This window comes from Eretmochelys imbricata, chromosome 12 (assembly GCF_965152235.1).
Source record: "Eretmochelys imbricata isolate rEreImb1 chromosome 12, rEreImb1.hap1, whole genome shotgun sequence".
NCBI lineage: Eukaryota > Metazoa > Chordata > Testudines > Cheloniidae > Eretmochelys > Eretmochelys imbricata.
Window position 1 is genome coordinate 4613745 of NC_135583.1, and position 6855 is coordinate 4620599.

A 6855-nucleotide genomic window follows, 5' to 3' on the forward strand; every position below is an offset into this window, starting at 1 on the left:
GAACCACTGCCCTAGCTTAATGCACACCCCATACCCCAGTGAAATCTTACCATCTCCAGAGCTCAGCATGGTATGGAGAGTCATGGGACCTTTGGTGTTTTTCTTAAAGCCCCAGCTCCCAGAGTCATGGGATTATGACATACTTAGTTAGCAATTTTAAAAATGTCTATAAGGCTTTGGCTACACGGGAAAGCTCCACTGACGTAACTAAAAGTGAGATTTTAAACTGCATTAGTGAGACTCCTACAGCCCCATGTAAATGCGCTCCTTTCAGTTAAGCTTAAATCAGTTCAAACCAGATTTAAACTAAACCACAATATGCCACTCAAATTGTATCTACATAGGGGGTTGCACCAGTTTCACCAAACCCATTTAAAAGCTCATTTAAGGTAAAGTGGCACAACTTTCTTGCACAGACAGCTCATCAAGAGAAATTCGGGGCCATACAACATCACGTTCACTCCCCCCCGCATTTCACCCCAGTTACAGATGTTTCGGGGGAGGGGCCTGAGAAAATGACACACACACCCCCCCCCGCTCATCAGCCCTCCCATGGTCTATGTTTCTAGCCCTCTAGTTACGGACAAAAGCAGAAGGCAAATAAATGGAGCCCGACATGTACCTGTTTTAAATCGCGTGATTCTGAAGCTAATCTCGTGATTTCGGCCTGCTTGGGGTTGACCGCACTGCAGCACTCACAGGGCAGGGCAAGGGGTGAGGTTCCTCCCACAGCATTTACTCAGCTTCTTGCAGGGCCTGCTTAGTTTATGGGCTGCATTAATTCAAACAATGGTCCTGCCATTGGCTCTCCATGGGCAGACTACCCTCACCCCCACACGGAGTCCCAGTGGAGTCGAACACACGCAACTGCCTACACAGCTCTGATTGCAGCCTGGGGACAATAACCCCAAACATTTGCCCTGAAGAAGGAAAACAGGAAGAGTACCAGTTCTGGGGCCTGTAGTAGAAAAAGAATATACAGGTACCTCCCCACGGTGGAGATTTCTGATTGCAGAGAGCTCCGTAAACTAGCAAAGGCAAAAGAACATCCCCAGGCTGGAAATTGACACTGGGTGACATCAGCCTGGAGCGGAGGTGCCAATTTTTAACGGTGAGGAGAGCCACCCTTTGGAGCAGCTCACTGAGGGTTGTGATTGATTCGCTGCTATGAGAGGCTTTACATCAAGAAGGGGAGTCTTACCTCTGTTCTAGCTCAGCCAGCAGCCCTGGGCTCCCAGCAGCAGTCGCTGGCTGACATGCTCTGGCTTGTGCTGTCAGGAGGGCAGCTGAAGTGACCAGTACGGTCCCGTCTGGCCTTAACATCTAACAGTCAAGGGTATTCGGAGTCCCCCTGAAAGTCTGTTCCTAGCTAAACAGCGGGAGCTGAGAGGGCTGAAACAGCTTTCCCTGCTGCAGCAAAGGAAAGCAAGAATCAAAGGCAGAGGATCATTTCCAGGGAGGCACAGGCCGTGCACCAGGATCATGTGTCCAGGCGTTGGGGGACTTCACTGCAGTGGGTCTCTCATTCACAACAGGCTGCCATTCTGTGACTGGCTCTCTGGGAGATCCCGTCTGAGCAGCACACAGCGGGGAGGGCAATTGGGGGGAGGGATAGCTCAGTGGTTTGAGCATTGGCCTGCTAAACCCAGAGTTGTGAGCTCAATCCTTGAGGGGGCCATCTAGGGATCTGGGGCAAAAATTGGGGATTGGTCCTGCTTTGAGCAGGGGGTTAGACTGGATGACCTCCTGAGGTCCCTTCCAACCCTGATATTCTATGATTTCTGTAGCTTTTAAGGGCCAGCTGGTCCAACGTTGGCCTCCATTTTCCCCTTGCAATTATTTGCAGGTGCCCAAGTGTCACATGGGCTGGGCCCCTGGGTACCTGGTTGTGCCCACACATCAGGACTTCATTGTTCTCACAAGCTCAGCAGCTTCTGCATGGCTGGTTGCAATTTTTGGCCTTGAGATTATTTGCACCTGCAAAATTGCAGGTATAAAAACAAAGCTCAGACTGGAAATTTCACCTAAAAGGTGTGTTCAGGGCAGGAGGAAAGATGTCCTGGGGCTGCTCCATTGCCCCCGCGTGGAGGTGAACCTCTCTCAACTGAGGCAGGCCAGAGGTGGCTTCCTTCACAGCCCAAGACCCTTTCCTATCAGGTCACCCTTCAGCGTGGGAGCTGAGTCCCTTTGCTGCCCCCACCCAGCATGTAACATCTGGCAGGGTACCATCCCACGACGCCTGTGCAGCCAGCTGGCTGGAGCAGAACTCCTCACCACTCCCCAGCGGGAGGCCTGGCTGGTGCTCTTTGCTGGAGCTGGGAGGTGACTGGTGGCTTAAGGAGGCTGGAAGTTCTCTACCACAGCAGTTCTCAACCCTGGGGGGCCATGAGCAGGTTTCAGAGTCACGCAGGGCCAGCGTTTGACTCGCTGGGGCTCCGGGGCAGAAAGCCGAAGCCCTGCCGTGCGGGCCTGAAGCCCGTGGCCCTGGGCCCCACCACCTGGGGCTGAAGCTGAAGCCCGAGCAGCTTAGCTTTGCAGGGCCCCGGACAATTGCCCGGCTTGCTACCCACATCCCTGGCCCTGGCTGCTTTATGCAGAAAAACCCCTGTTGTGGCTCAGGTGGGCCAGAGAGTTTTAGGGCATGGTGGGGGAGGGGTTCGGAAAGAAAAAAGTTGAGAACCCCCTGCCCTACCAACGTGGGAAAAGGGTGACTCCCTGCCACCCCCTGCAATAATAACCCTAAACCCAGCAGCCCCAGGCTCCCTCCTCCTGCGGGCCCCATTTGTGGGAGGCCTGGGTATCAGAGCAAGGAGGAAAACGGACCAGAGCAGCGCAGCTCTGATCGCAGCCTCAGGGTCGTTGTATCGATGCAGCCCAAGGGCTGGGCAAGGGGAAGGCTGTGGGGGCAGCACAGGTCTCTGCTCAGTTCCAGCGTGCTGGGAGGGTCGTTCTACCCCATTTGATACCCCCACTGAAGAGAGGCATTAAACAGCCTCACTGCAGCTTCCTCTCCCAGAGCCCCTCTCCCGGCTTCTCTGGGGAGGGTTCTGCAGGTGCACAAGAGGGTTATCGCATGGAGCAATGACCCAACGGAGGGAGCTGCCTCTTCCCCCAGGAGCCGGGCAGGGCTCTCGAGGAGCCCAGCTGTGTCAGAACCACACCTAGGGACTCAGCTGTGGCATGCAGGTTGGTGGCTGGGCCCATACAGAGGGGGAGGGAGGATGGAGATAGCTCCACCCCCTGTGCACAGCTGAAAATGAGACCAGGAGTGGACTAGGGAAAACTGGTCCCTAGCACGCCAATTCAGACCCATGCCAGAGACGCACTGCTTGACCTGCAGCAAGGCCCAGCACCGCTCTTTAGCTCAGTTTCCCCAGCTGTGGAATGGGGCTCAAGCGGGCGAGGTACCTACCCAGCGCTCTGGCAAAGCAAAGCACCTGAGCAGAGGTTTAACTATAAGCAGGCAGGCAGCACCATCGGCTGCAAGGGGACTTGTTATGGGTTTAAGTGCTTTGCTGGCTTGAGGCTGGAAGAGTTCCCAGCACCTTGTAGGACAGAGCCTGACCCTTTGTGAAGCTCTAAGAGACCCACAGATAAAAGGGTATCAGGACAAGCTGAACATTAGCGTCAACCAGCTGCTGGCTTCTCCCTGAACCTCAGAGCTACTGTAATCACTGCTATTGAACTGCAGTTGAAAGCAACAAGAGGCCTCTTAATTGTTTTATACTTAATTACTTAAAGCACCTCACCTGGGTAGTGTGAGGCTTAATCAGCTGATGCCTAGAACCTGCTATGAAGCTGCAAATCGCTATGTCATTAAGCAGGGTCATTATATTTGGGTGGATTTTATTTCTTTTCTTATTAACTTTATAGCCCAGGTCTCTGGCCCACCCCACCTAGTTTTAATGTTAAAGCACTAAGAAAGGCTGTACACGGAGCAGACACTAAATGTCACTTTGCACATTTCAGATTCAATTGTCTGAGATGTTCTTAATAACAAAGGGAAGAAGACAACATTTGTAGTACTATTTGACAGTATCGCTTCAGCTACTTATATGTGCCCGATATATATCAACGTTACCGCCACAAATGTACCGCAGTCATACACTGGAAAGTCGAGAAATGTCACAATTAAGGTTGCCCGTGCATGTAATTAAAGACTGCATATGCACCAGGGGGCTGAATCAAAGTTGCACAGGCTGTCTTAACCCTGGCATCCCCTAACTGTAGGGTGCTTGATGGAGCCACCTTCAAACGGTCTTTTAAAAACTGAAAAAACAGAAATTCCATCACATGATGGAACCAAACTGGGTCATCAGCAGGGACCAGCTCTTTAGTGCCACCGAGCAGCCCTGTGCTAACAAAGGAACTGGGAGCAGTAGCAGGCTGAGTATGCTGATCAGGCATGAGAATGGGATGAGACACGCATTGCTGGTGCATTTCACAGCTATTTGCTGACAGCAGAGGAATAGTGAGACGCAGAACACCTGGGTTCCATTCCAGGTTCTGGAGGGGAATGTGTCTATCGGTTACAGACCTTTCCACCCCTGTCCTCAGCATACCTGTCTCTGTCCCCCCGTCTCTGTTCCTGCCCCCTCTCCCACTCTGCTCCTATCGTCTCCACCATCGGTGCCTATATAGCCCCCAGCCCTTTCCCCCTCTGCTCCCATCCAACCATACCACTGGGTTCCTGTCCCACTCTGTAGCACACCTCTCTCCTCCACAGCTCTCCCCCCACCCTTTTCTGGATACTGCCCCCCAGCCCACTCTGCTTTTCCCACACCCCTGGTTGCTGCAAACCCCTCATCTCCCCTGGCCCACTCCCCATCCCTCTGCATTCTAAATCAGAACCATTCCTCCTCCTTGCTATCTGGGAGCCAGCCCTGGGAGCCTGGAGTGCACAGGAAAGACAGGCTCCCTGCTCTTGGCTCCAATGCCTGGCCCGGCCCCTGGCTGCCAGGACACGCCATTACAGGGAAAGTCTGGTCACACATAGGGGCTGTGAGGGGCTGCACCATGCTCAGCACAGACAGAAGAATCTTGAGGGAATGCAGCTGCCAAACTGTACCAAGTCTCTGCGGAACGTGTGTGACAGGGTCGGGCCAGAGGGCTACAGGAGAGTGATCCTATTGGGATCCGGGAAGTGCTGCTAAGAGGGGGATCGACAGGACCTGGACACCAAATAAATCCAGGGGACAACTAATGAAATAACAGGGACAGGAGTGTGGTCAAAGGGTCAAACGAAGGGAACCGGACGGGGACACCGAGCAGAGAACCCCGGACAGCGCCCACTGCTCCTCAAAGGCATCAAGGGAGTCAGTGAACGCCGCCCAGAGGAACTCTGCCCAGATACGTGAACGGACCGAGGATCAGAAAGCGGCCCCACAGTCACAGGAGACTGCATCGGCCAACCTCCTAACTCTAGTTTTATAGATGGCCATTTTAGCTAGGGCCAGGAGGAGGTTGACCAGGAGATCCCGTGACTTTGTGGGGCCGCGTTAGGGAGTGCATAAATAAGAAGGTGAGGGGAAAAGTGCAACCAAAAACGTAATAAAATATTGGTGAGGAGCCGGAATAGGGGCTGCAGCCTGGCACACCCCAGATGTGTGTGCCAGGGTTTCCCTCATGCCGCATAAGGGGCAGGTGTCTGGGATAGAGGTGAACTGCACCAAGAACAGGCCCGTGCTCATGGCTCCGTGAAGGAGCCGCCAACGGATATCCCCGGCGGGCCTGGGGACCAAGGTGGAATATAGGCTGGCCCACCGGGGCTCCTCACCTTCCAAAGGTGGCAGGAGGTCCCGCCATTTTGTATCGGGGCGGGACACCAGGGTGACAGCGTGAAGGGTGTGGAGCACGAGCGTGTATAGATGTTTCCTTGGCACGGTTTAGAAGCAGACCAGCTGCAGCTCGTGCAGCCGGCTCATGGTGAAGGGGCGGGGGTGTCGGTTGGGTCCATGGGTCAGGGGCCCAATTTAAAGGTCTGGCGGGCCTGGGGTAGAGGGTGGGCGGGGCGCGCCCTTGTGCAGGATCTGGTTGAGGTAAACCCGAGCAGCGGGCGGCAAAGCGGCCTTCACCTCCAGAAGTGCCAGGGAGTACGAGGTCTGGAGAGCCCCATGCACTGAGCGAGCGTCAGGGGATCCAACCAGTCTCCCTGGTCGTAGTCCAGGAGGTCTCCGACTCTTATGACTTCTGCCAGGACCAACCTCTGGCGCACCAAGGGGGACTCTGCCACCTGCACGCGGAGCTGGGGGTTGTGTAGCAGGGGCTCCGTGAGGAGATCTGCCCCCTCAGTGGCCGCTATCGAGCTGCTTGTTGAAAACAGTTTCCAGGTCCGGAGGAGGAGGTCCTGGTAGAAGACCGGTGGCCCGGAGAGGTCTTGCGGAAGACCTCTCGGATGGAGATAAAGGAGTTGCCAGTCGTATCGGAGCCCTCAGAAGCGGCGCAGGAAGCAGTGCACCAGTATGCTCCACGCCGGACTACCTGCACCATAAAGGAGCCTCTGCAGGGCCTGGAGGCGGAAGACATGGACCTGAGTGTGCAGACACTTCAGGCCCTGACCTCCCTCCTCCAGGGGTAGATGGAGAACCCCTGCAGGGACTCAGTGCAGTCCTGACCAGAAGAACTTCAGAATCGATGTCCGGAGGTTGGCCAGGAAACCCAGGGCCGGGACCAGGGTGTTGAGGCGGTACCAGAGCATGGACAGGACTAGTTGATTAAGCACCAGCGCTCTCCCTCTAAGGGAGAGGCACCGGAGTAGTCCTGTCCATTTCCGGAGCTGCTCTACCACCCCGCCCTCTAAATTGTGCCAATTCGCCGGTGGAGAGGGATGCATGGCAGAAAGGTAAACGCCAAGAT